Raw genomic sequence first — 12,927 nt, 5'->3', positions numbered from 1 at the left:
TACGAACTGTATTCAGACAAGTGCTTATTTTCGAATGATTGAGAATTTTATTTATTTTCAGTTGTAAGTCAGCATCTACACAAATAAATAAAATTGGAGTGTCCGTTTGTCCTATTAAAATTACCGCTTTTTACTAAATGCATAAGGATGTATACACGCTACATATACGAAAATAACATTGTTTACAATTTTTGTCTGTCTGTCCATCTGTCTGTTTGTTCCGGCTAATCTCTGAAACGGCTGAACTGATTTTCAGGGTACTTTCGCTGGAAAATTGCTGATATATATAAGGAGTAACTTAGGCTACTTTTATTTTAGAAATTTATTTATTTGTAACTGGGAACCGAACTATTTTTTTTTAATTCCACGCGGACAAAGTCGCGAGCACATAATAAATAAATGCTTTTGCGTTGGAAAAACTCTAATAAAATGTAGAACCAATTCATAGTAGTATGGGAAATTAAACTTTAAGCCTTATATTAATAGGGCATGCCCTTAACCAGCGTCGAACAAACGCAAGTTGTAATAAAATAATAATTAATGTTACAAAAATGTTTAGACAAGTTATCTAGTCAATTGTTACCAAAAACATATGAATACATAGATATATACAAATACATGGAGGTACTTCGACCTTATAAAAGGTAACAGCAAAATAATATTGCTCTCTTGTGTGCCTGTTGTGGATGAAATAGGCATACCTAAGCGCGGTGTAGACAGCTGGCATCGGCAACGCGCTAATGATTCTCTTGATATTTGAGGTGTTTTTTGACTACGGTAACGAGTTACTATGAAGTGAAACGTATACTTATTTACAATCCTAAAACAATTAAAATGCATAGTTCATTAGATGATAATTATTATCACATTATAAAAAGAAAGAGAGAAAAGGAAAGAGAAATTTAAGGTCAATGTACACGTAGATAGTTTAGGTAACGTTACTTGACCAAGAAGTAAGATAAAATTAATCGCAGATCAAATGCCATCGTCTTACCGAACTCTTTTAGATGGGTAACTTTAATATTAGTTTTTTAACGAGTTGTGAAAACTAAACTGATCAAAATAATCTTTTAAAATTAAACCACTTAAGATTCGTAGTTGACTTACTGGTCACGTAGAAAATGTTAGACGTTGATTCAATAAAGATTTTGTTCACTTTGAACTTTTAAGGGTTAATAACATTTTAGCGAACTTTCAATGGAATAAATTTTCTTGAGTATACTGTAACTATTTCTATCACCTGATTTCATCGATAACGAGGTTTTAATATATTAGAGTTTTGTATATCTTTCGTAAATTTACTTTCAGCTATTTTATGTTTGCGGTTTAGCAAACTAGATTGTAAACTTTATAATAAAAAAAAAAACATTACTTATTACTACTGTATCTATAACTCAGTTAAGAGAAAAGAAAACAGAGTAAAACTTCAAAAATAAAAACATATTTTTTTTTCATTTTATACTTAAAGGAAAATATAATTTTCTAAGAATAATCTGTCATAAATGGCCGACTGAATATGTTTGAGGAAATTCTTGTTTCTCTAGCTGTTGTCACTTATCACAGTTGTATAGCCTATAAAAACGATAACAAAAAAAATTAAAATATCCATTTTTTTTTCATTGTTAATCATTACATTAACGCTTTGAAAAACTATTTTTTTAACGTATCTCTTCTCGAGATTTATGGTTTCTATTTAGGAAAATTTCCATAATTTCGTGAATTATTTATTTGTAGTATATTATCACATGTAATTACCTACACTTACCTTTTTATATTATGTAGAATAATTATAATGACATTTCAGCTGATGTAAAAAAGGGGGATATTATGAAATCAATCATATGCTTTTGTGAATATTTGTGTACTGTTCAATTACACTGTTTTTTTTCAACCTTTTCAAGTATTATATAGTCACATAGTTTTTTTATTAATAAATTCAACTTTAAGGATGGCAAATGATGTGTAAATAAACAATATAGTTATTATAGAAGGGGAAGCGATAGTAAATAGCGAAAGGACATTCGCCTTTTGTCAACCAGAAGAAAGTGCAAGTGAAACTATATAGGAATAGAAACGGGGGTGTATTATGTTACGAAACCTGAGGGAATGTTTACTATAAAAGATACGTATGTTTGTCAAGATGTACGTTGAATATTTTTGTCTGACTATGTAATTTATAAATGTTACTGTTCATTAGTTTCTCTTTTTTCATACCTATTTAGATAGATATTATTTTTATCAAATTTATTTTGAATCATTTGGTTTATTTTGAAGATAAAATTTTTATATAAAATAAAAACCTAATAAACTGCGATAAAATCCAAAAAAGTTATTTCATTAAGAACTCATTAAGCATAACATTAAGATTCATTAAGCTAAGGCGTGCACTATAGTATTTTTTTATGTGTGTAACCTCATAACTCCTTTTTATTAACTTAATTTGGGTTGACCATTTCGATGAGTCTTTTTCAATCGAAAGATGGCACTTGTAATGTGATTTCATTTAAATTTATTTGAGATTTTACAGTTACCTTTTGATTTATCCCTAATAATCCGTATTTAATTGACTATTATTTTCATCGACTTAAGTTTGATATACCTCATAACTCTTTATTAGGTGTACCGATTTTTTGTTTCCTTTGATTAATTTTTAATCGATAGCTGGTGCTTGAGGAGGACAACACGAGTAGACCCATTTACATTTAATTTAGACCTGATGAGTAATTTTTGAGTTATTTCTAATGATGCTCTAAATGAGCTATTTTTTCGCCTACCTACGTTGTATTACTGATAATAATAATAATATTCTTTATTGCACACAATTAAAAAATACAAACAAAAGTAGTACAATTAGAGGAAGATGTACAAAGGCGGTCGTCTTATCGCTAAAAGAGCAATTTCTTCCAGACAACCTTTGGGTATAGGATACTGATCCACTTTATTGAAATCGTTTTTTTCCGTTTGGTAGCAAACACAATTATTAGTTCTATAATTTGGTACTCAATAATAAAACAAAAATTACTATTTATCTTAGTAACAGTCAAATAAAAAACTTAACGTCATATTATTCAAATTTTTAACTTTATTGCAAAATTTACAATACTAGACATACAATTCACGATTTAAAAACTAAATTATTAAAGATAATGGCAAACTTTATTTAGATTAACTTAAATTTTTTGATGATAAGACGGAAAATTTGTAATATATTTTTTTTATCTATTATTTTATTTATTAAACTATTTTAAATATAAAACTACATTTTCAAGCCGTATACAAGAAAATTTTAATTTTTATATCGCTGTTCACTTATCTCTTTTAAAAATTGCATGTAATTATATTATTAGAAACATAAAAGTGGGGAAAGTGGCGTGCCGGCGTCTGTACGTTGAAATGATCCGGATCATATCTTGTTCCACCGTGATTGCCATTCATTTAAATACGGTCTCAATCGTCTCTCTTGACATTGAGCCTCCACCAGTGCTAGTGTTTACATCCACGTTTAAAAAAATATTTCGTAAAAGGAAAAGTGTTTTGTGTTTTCCGAGTTATACACATACAGTAAGTGGTTCTTTTGTTCTATGTTTGTTATTGTTATATAATTGTTTGGTAGTGTATTTTGTTGATAATTAAGTGTAAAGATTAGTTAGTGAAATTCAACTATGACCTATGCGTGTGTGTTGAAAAGTAATTTTTAAGCGACTTCAAAAAGGGGGAGGTTTCTCTATTCGACCGATTTTTTTATGTATGTTCGCGGATAACTTTGTCGTTTATGAATCGATTTTAACGATTCTTTTTTTTGTTGGCATGGAGATATTACTGGGGTGGTATCATGATAAGGAAACCAGGATCTAATGATTTCATCCCAAAGAAATCGAGTGGAACCTTCGAAAACCGTAGTGGCGACTAGTGCGTTTGTTAATTTGTTTCGTCAAAATTATAAATTTACTGTCGGCATAATTTTTACCAGGTAATTTTTAAAAAAAAATTGTGAGCACTTTTTACGAAACAGATAAAAAAATGAGTAAACTTTTCTACTCATTATACGGTTTTCGAAAAGTTCTTATATAAAAATTTCATCCAAATTATCATCATGGAAATCCTTATAAAATATGGTGTTAATCTTCAATTATGAATTTTGTCTTACATATACATACATAAAAAATACAATTTAACTGAGGTAGAGTACAGCCTTGCTGCTCAAAATATGGAGCAGAAAGGCTGAAATAGTACCTCGACCTTACAGAGAAGATCATAGATATAATACTGTTTACAAGCAGTGTTGTGTTTCTGTTGGTGAGTAAGGTGGCCAGAGCTCCTGGGAGGAATTTGGGATAGGGTCAGCAACGTGCTTGCGATGCTTCTGGTGTTGCAAGCGTCTATAAGCTACGGTAATAGCTTAACACCAAGTTAGCCGTACACTTGTTTGCCGACCTAGTTATATATAAAAAAATAGGCAATTCTATTTTTACCCACAAAAGTTGACGACGGTAGATTAAATACCCACATTCGCTTTCCTATATTTCCCTTGCATTCTTATGATCAAATCAAGGACGTGTGACGTAACACATTGATCGTGGTCATATATTTCTCAATTTAAAAGATAATACAATTATTAATAAAGAAAGGGAGTGTTCAATTTAACCTAATATTTTCATTTTTAAAATACATTTATTTTGTACTAGGAGAAAATGAGCTAAGGCTGTGTCCACTTAAATATTAAAAAGTGAATCTATACTATACATATAATAAAATGGTAGGAAAGTCAAAACTGTACATTGAATATTTTTTTAAAAGAATGCTCGGGGTGTAATCTACAATCGATACCGAAGCCAAAAATATAGTTTTTAGAATTTTTGTCTGTTGGTCTGCTTGTCTGTATGTATGTCCGGGATAAACTCAAAAAGTACTGCATGGATTTACTTGAAATTTGGCACGAATATTATTAAGAAGTTGGGTCAACATATAGGCTACTTATTATCATGCTATCACCTACGGGGAACGATCAGTAAACCTTTATTACTTCAACGCATTCTGTAACAACGTGTAACCTAACGACGCATATATGAATGTTGTTGTTATTATGTTAATAACCATACTGTAAGTTAGCTTCATACTATAAATAAATCCATTCTGTAGTATATTTAGTATCAGCATTGCACCCGTGCGAAGCCGGGGCGGGTCGCTAGTTTACGATAAACACATTTATAAAATATTTCAATTACCTATAACAATTTGCTAAATTCGACTTCCTGGCAATTAAAACTGTTTGAAGTCTGAAAACGTGGCAACAGTCAATCCCAACAAGTTCATTTTCAATTTAAACGTTTTCAATTTCACTGATGAAATAAATTATATTTCACTGCTATTTGTATTTTAATATATACAACAAAAGCGGAATTAATGTCTTTTATAATAAGGTGTTTACATAACGTTTATAAGTTACGGCAAAATTGGATCAATAAATACTTTTTTTCGACAAAATATTTATTGAAAAATTTAGTGAAATTCAAAAATCAAGGAAAATCAAAAATCGGTATTAGAGAATAAAGAAAAAAATAAATAAATGAGACAGTTGTGTGTAGACATAATTGCCACTTATTATTGTACACACCAACGTAGTTCCTGACGATATGGGATTAATGAAATGATTATTATTAATATATGTGATAATCAGACAGCCGTATATTAAGTTCTACTGCATTTAATTTTATAGTTTTAGGATAGCAAGTTTAACCAACTTTCATTAATGTAGTCATATAACCAGCCATGGTCACAACCTTTTATACTCATAAAGTTAGTACACTTATTGTACGAGCACAACAATAATATACAAAAAAAAAAAAAAATAATAATAATAAAGGAAAGAAAGTGCGAGCTTGGCTAGACTGTATCCATAAATAGAATTTAAAAAATATACAATTTGTTGGTGTTATCCAAAAATCAAAATCAATGTTAAAAGAACTTCGCAATCACTCTTTAAGAAAAACTGTCTTTTTTATACATTTAGCATATTATTATACTTCATAAAATAGTCGTACGTACCTTCACAACGTCCTAGCTTTCTAAGCAGTGCAGGCTTTAAGACTATCGATCTGTAATCATAAATTACCTAATATTTTAACTGAGACTTTTTAACTTAACTGAGGTAGGGCACAGCAGGAATTTCCTGCTCAAAATATGGAGCAGCCCGACTAGGGTAGTACCTCGACCTTACAGAAGATCACAGCAAAATAATACTGTTTTCAAGCAGTATTGTGTTCCTGTTGGTGAGTAAGGTGACCAAAGCTCCTGGGAGGATTGGGGATTGGGTCGGCAACGCGCTTGCGACGCTTCTGGTGTTGCAGGTGTCTATAAGCTATGGTAATCGCTTACCATCAGGTGAGCCGTAAGCTTATTTGCCGACCTCGTGACATAAAAAAAAATACTTACGAGTATACCTAAATACCTATTATTTTGACTAACCCGTTGGTGCATTTTGTAATGACCCCGCTTTCTGCTCCGGGGGTTGTGGGTTAAATTCCCAGTTTGTCTGGGATATATAATAATATATATTTATTTATATATGTTTTATTTACATGTATGTATTGAAAAAAAATATAGCTATACCAGTCGGCTGTTACCTATAACACAAGCATTACATTGCTTACTTTAGGAACAAATGATGTGATGTGTGTGTATGTTGTAAACATTTATTTATTTATTTACTGTAGTATAAAAATAAATAACTGTGTTTGCTCGCAAATGAAAACAAACCGACTTCAATTACATTCACGAGTAATACAACGTAGATCGACGAAAAAATAGTCAAGTAATTACGCGTTATCAAAGATTACTCAAAAAGTAGTTATTAAATCTCGATAAAATTTATATGTGACCACAAGATGAACCTCAACTTTCGATTAAATTAAAAATTATCGAAATCAGTACACCCAGTAAAAAGTTATTGCGGATTTTTGAGAGTTTCCCTCGATTTCTCTGGGATTCCATCATCAGATCCTGGTTTCCTTATCATGGTACTCAACTAAGGATATCGCCTTTCCAACAAAAAAAGAATTATCAAAATCGGTATATCCAGTAGAAAGTTATGCGGTATAATACAACGTGGGTCGACGAAAAAAGCGTCAAGTAAAAACGCATTATTAGATATAACTCGAAAAGTAGTTGTTAGATCTCAAATAAATTTAAATGGGACCAATTGGCACACACCACCTTTCGATTAAAACAAAATTTGTCGAAATCGGTCTACCCGGTCAAAAGTTCTGATGTATCATACTAAAAAAAAAACAGTCGAATTGAGAACCTCCTCCTTTTTTGGAAATCGGTTAATAATCGAATGATATTATGATTGTATGAAATCGATAGAACAGTTAGGTGTTATAAAGTTATGTTCTAGATCAAATTAATTAAATTTAATTAATTTTATCAATTACGTAACAATTCAAAGGTTATTACATCCTAATCGAGTTTACGCACATTCTGATCGAAGTTTACGCGTTTAAACAATTCCTTAGAAACAGCAAAGGGTTTGTAAATCTTTCAATGTAAACTTTTGTAAACTAAACTTCGAATATCTTTATACTGAACTTTGGAAGTTACAAATAAAATTTTATTTAACTTATAAAGGAATTTGGTTATTTGTGAGTGTATAACTATTATTTTCATTCGGTTGGCTTACGTTACTCATATATTTATATCTTGATTTATTTTTTATTAAAACTAATTTTGTTAGTTTTTGTAGTTTACTTTATAGTATTTGAGCTATCCCCGCGACTTCATTAGCTATTATTTTAGGCGTCTCTAAACTGTTCCAAGGGAACAGTACAGAATAAAGGGACCTCGATGTTCTAGCTTATAGTATGGTCTCAAATTGTGCTAAGTATCATTCAAACAGTTTCATTCAGCAGTTTACAGACACAATAATGAAAAAAATGTTCGTTTTTAAAAATCACAATACAAATGCTTAATATTCCAAGTACTTTAAAATACTTCAGCCTGTAATATCCCACTCTTGGGCATAGGCCTCTTTCCCCATGTAGGAGAAGGATCAGAGCTTAATCCACCACGCTGCTCCAATGCGGATTGGCGGATATATTCCCTACTATGAGTAACGATCGCTATCAGGTGTAAATGATAACAACCGAGACCGACGGCTTAACGTGTTCTCCGAGGCACGGTGGGGAGACCCACAAGGACGGGGCAAACACCCAGACTACGGCAAACATTATTCTGTATGACCAATACAAATTTTTATTTATTTTATTTATATACACTTTAGCACACCAACACAAAAGTAAAATAAGTTTAATTAGGTAAAAAAATAAATAATAAATTTGCATTAGTTGCAACAGGCGGCCTTATCGCTAAAGCAGCGATTTCTTCCAGGCAACCTTTGGGCAGAGGACTAGAATTGATTGTTATTGGGGATATGGGCGCAAAATAAGTGCTATCAGTCATAAACATAAGTATATATTATATGTATTCATACATACACATATACATACATATACCTACAAATACACCTACACAAATACACACATATACACGTAAACATAAGTATATATTATATATATTCATACATACACATATACATACATATACCTACAAATACACCTACACAAATACACACATATACACGTACACAAATACCTACAAAAACACATAATAATTTGATAACAAAGAAGAATACATACACAGAGAAAAAAATAAATTGATAAACGAATAAATAAGTAAAAAATAAAAATAAAATAATATTACGATGACAAGTACATTGCCTTAGTTAGCCTCTTGAATGATTCCAATGTTTGAGCTCGTCTTATAGTAAGCGGCAACGAATTCCAGAGACGACAGGCTTCAACAGTGAAAGATTTAGAGTAAAAGGTTGAAGAATGATATGGAATCTTTAGGATGAGGTTATTATCAGAGCGGAGAGATCTTTCGTGAGTATCACTAAGAAATTCGAAACGATTTTTTAGATAGGAAGGTGTTAGAGGATTAAATAGGATTGAGTAAAGGAGAGACAGAATGTGTGTATTCCTGCGAAGTCGGATAGGTAGCCACTTGAGCTGTTTGCGAAATTCTGAAACATGGTCATATTTACGTAAACCAAATATGAACCGAATACAGAGATTTTGTAAGCGCTCCAGTTTATTTAATTGTTCCTCATTTAAATTAACAAAACTAGTATCAGCATAGTCAAGAATCGGTAAAAGGAGAGTCTGTGCAAGCATAACTTTAGTGGGAATGGGAAGAAAGTTGCTTAACCTTCTCAGAGACCCAATTGCTGCAAACAGTTTTTTGCTTATAAAGTTTATTTGGTGTATCCAAGATAGGTGTTTGTCAAAAATAATACCAAGATTTTTCACTTGATCGCTTATCGGTATACGTATTTCGTCAACAATCACTGACGGGACCTGTGACCAGATAATGCGTGATATTAATTTCTGGCTACCAATGACAATAACTTGCGTCTTTAAAGGATTGATTTTTAAACCAAATGATTTACTCCAATTTTGTATATTCATAAGATCCTCATTCAGTAAATTAATACATTTAGGCAGATCACTAAGAGAAGTTTGCGAGTAGATTTGGAGGTCATCCGCATACAAATGGTAGAGAGAGTTAATGTGCTTAGTGACAGAAGAAATAAAAAGAGAAAATAATACAGGGGACAACACGCCACCTTGCGGCACGCCAGCATTAATTGTATAATAATAAGAGGAGTATCCCTCAACATGTATGCGTTGCTGACGACCACACAAGTAAGATTGGAACCAGTCAGTCACCTCAGCAGACATGTTCAGAGAACGAAGTACGGCAAGTAGTATGTCAAAATCAACAGTATTAAAAGCATTACTGAAGTCTAGTAATGTTAACACCGTGACAAGTTGATTGTCCATACCAGCTCTGATGTCGTCCGTTATTTTAATTAAAGCAGTAGCCGTACTATGACCACGGCGGAAACCAGACTGAAAAGGATTAAGAAGGTTGTGTCTAGAAAGTAGTACAAATGTTTGTCATGTGCAGGGATCGAACCCACAACCGCCAGCGCAACAGCCACAAACCAGTGCTGTGACCGTTGCGCTAACGCGGCGTCACTTTAAAAGTAAATATATAATTATATTGTTTATAAAAATATATATATTATTCCATGCACTAAATAAAATTTTTTCCCCATAACAATTTAAAATTCAACTGAAATGTAGCAATGTAATAATTAGTTGAACAGAAGAATAACAAAACTCTACGAGCAAAACAACGGTAAACCAGAATTTATAAAGCCACATAGTTTTAGTTTAAGTCACATTTCATATGAAAACTTGGTCCTTAAAACAAGATAAATTCTGTTACATATTTCGTTGTTGTTTGGCATATAAATTCGTCTAAATTTCTTTCACAATGTTTCCTTTTGTCGGGCAAGATGAAATGCAAACTAAATGTAAGTAAGGCACTAAAATATAAAGCCAGAATCATATATATTTTGATTGTTTTAATGTTTAAAAAGCAATATTTCAAAAAGTGATTATTTTTTATTATGTTTTTTGTTGTGTGGCTACGGCAGTAAAGAATATAGTCACCCCCTCTCTTACCGTGGGTTTCGTAAAAGGCGACTAAGGGATAACACAGTTCCACTACCACTTTGGAATTTAAAAAGCTGGCTGATGCCGGAATAACTATCCAACCGCTGGGTTTGAAACACACAGGCCAAAGACGGGCAGCAGCGTCTTCGGTGCGACAAAGCCAGCCCTGCGGTCACCAACCCGCCCAGCGTGGTGACTATAGGCAAAACACATGAGTTCACGCCATTTTTGGCGTGAACTTGTGGAGGCCTATGTCCAGCAGTGGACTGTGACAGGCTTAAATGATGATGCGCAATCACACTCTCATTGGCTAATGCTTTTTTCTTTTTAATAGTCGAAAGATCTAAATAAAAATATGTAAATTATTAACATTTAATATTTTTATCTCTATATCATTAAAAAAAACCTTAAAAAAAGCAAACAAAGAAACAAACTCATAAGGTTTTGTACATAATATAATACATATTGCTACTCTTTATGTAGTCTCCTACCTTTCTTACTCTTTTATGTATTCAAGAACTTCGTTAGAAGATAATTTGTCCAACCAAAACATTACCTAAAACTATCCCTTACTTAATATTTAACAAAGGTAAATGTTGATTGTTAATTAATAATATTTCCTTTACCTAATTCGCTTGTTAAGTCTATATTTTTTTTACAACCCTACGCAGACGTACGATTCTTAAAAGAAATAATTTGTTACATTTACTACTTAGGATGAATTAATATCAATAAATAACGATGTTAAAAAGTTGTGTTGATAACAACGGATAGTTGTACGTACTTTCCAAGGTACGGTCAGTATACCTAAATAGAGGATCGACCTTCGACGTTCGACCAAACGGTCATAAAAGTCCATCCAAAAAAAGATTTGGTCAGCTATTTCAGTGACTATTTTCGAATCTGTAAGGTACTGTTATTCGTAAGGATTTTTACTTTTAAGCATCATGGTGTAGACAACTAGACAGAGTCATTTTAGCATTCATAAAATTATACTATTAACATGATAAATACTAATTTTGAAAACGTAATAATAAATTTTGTATTTTCTTTAGTAATTCACATTAGTTTAACTAGCCCGTTAGCGCAGTTTGTAGTAGCCCTGCTTTCCGTTCCGCGTGTTGCGGGTTTGATTTACGCCTAAGTCTGGGTGTAATATTTGCATTTATATATTTATATAAGTACTCTTTCTATGTTTATTTATCAAAAAAAAAATAGTTATAACAGTCGGCTGCTTATAAACATTAAGTTGCTAACCTTAGAAACAGACGACCGTGCATGCATGGTCCTTTCACGAATACTCTTTGACTATTTGTTAGTAGACCCAATCGATACAATATATTTTTAAGTTGAACTTGATAGCCTTCAACCAAAATAAGTAGCTATCCTAAACTACGTTGGTAGTTTAATTGATTTGTCGTGCGAATTTTCACAATGAAAAGTCTAACGTCTGCAGAAATCTTTGAAACATACATAAGGACACTTGAAAGGAGTTCTATGAATCCCGGCGGTTATTTCATTATTTACTCTTGTATAATGTAATATGCCTTCCTTAGAGGTTGTTTGCATAACATTATGATGAACGCAGTGCAAATACAATTTGTGCCTTGTTCGTAATATTTAAATGTTGAATCCATAGACTAAAAACAGTGTTTGTAAATTTAATTTTGTTGATTTTATCAAAAGGAGGTTGATTTTATAATATACCATTCTTTTTAAAAAGGTTCCGTAAGTAATAGTAGCGGTGGAACTTTTTAACTTAGGCTACTCCTGTTACCAGCACTATTTCTGCAATCTCAATTTTTTAAGTCGGTTAAAAATGTAAAAAATATGATGGGGATAGTAATGAATCATAAATTACATACTTATAATGCAAAAGTTGTTTCGAGGTTAACACAACGCTTCAAAATCTTCGCGAACTTTATCCTCTCCATCTCTAAAAGAGTATAGCAGTATTTCAATGAACCTATAATGTAAAATGTTATTCGTATTAAATATCATAAGATACATGATGGATAAATACATGATTGCAACTGGGACCAACAGCTTAACGTGCTCTCCGAGGCACGGTGGGGAAAATCACAAGGACTAACAACCAGACCGGAAATAAACATTTGAATGAACACAAATATCCACCCCGAGCGGGAAACGAACCCGCGACCGCCAGTGCTTGGGCGCCGCCGAATCGGCACACGCACCATTACACCAGATCGGTCATCATATTGTACTATATTTTAAAAAAATATTTATTGTTACAGAATATTAAATCATGATAGTACTAGGGTCTACAATCATCTTAACAATCCTAACTTTGGTACATAATTCGGATTGCTCAGAAAATAGATAC

General features: G+C 32.1%; 1 long non-coding RNA gene across 1 annotated transcript; it reads left to right on the top strand.

Moving 5' to 3' along the window:
- The first annotated feature begins 6,442 nt into the window (after positions 1-6,442).
- On the top strand, positions 6,443-11,784 carry LOC123665243. Its single transcript, XR_006745015.1, has 3 exons — positions 6,443-6,526; positions 10,745-10,751; positions 11,726-11,784. It is a non-coding gene; the product is annotated as an uncharacterized LOC123665243 (long non-coding RNA).
- Positions 11,785-12,927: the final 1,143 nt, after the last annotated feature.

The sequence above is a fragment of the Melitaea cinxia genome, chromosome 23 (genome assembly GCF_905220565.1).
Source record: "Melitaea cinxia chromosome 23, ilMelCinx1.1, whole genome shotgun sequence".
Classification (NCBI taxonomy): domain Eukaryota; kingdom Metazoa; phylum Arthropoda; class Insecta; order Lepidoptera; family Nymphalidae; genus Melitaea; species Melitaea cinxia.
This window is presented reverse-complemented; position numbering and strand designations above follow the sequence as displayed.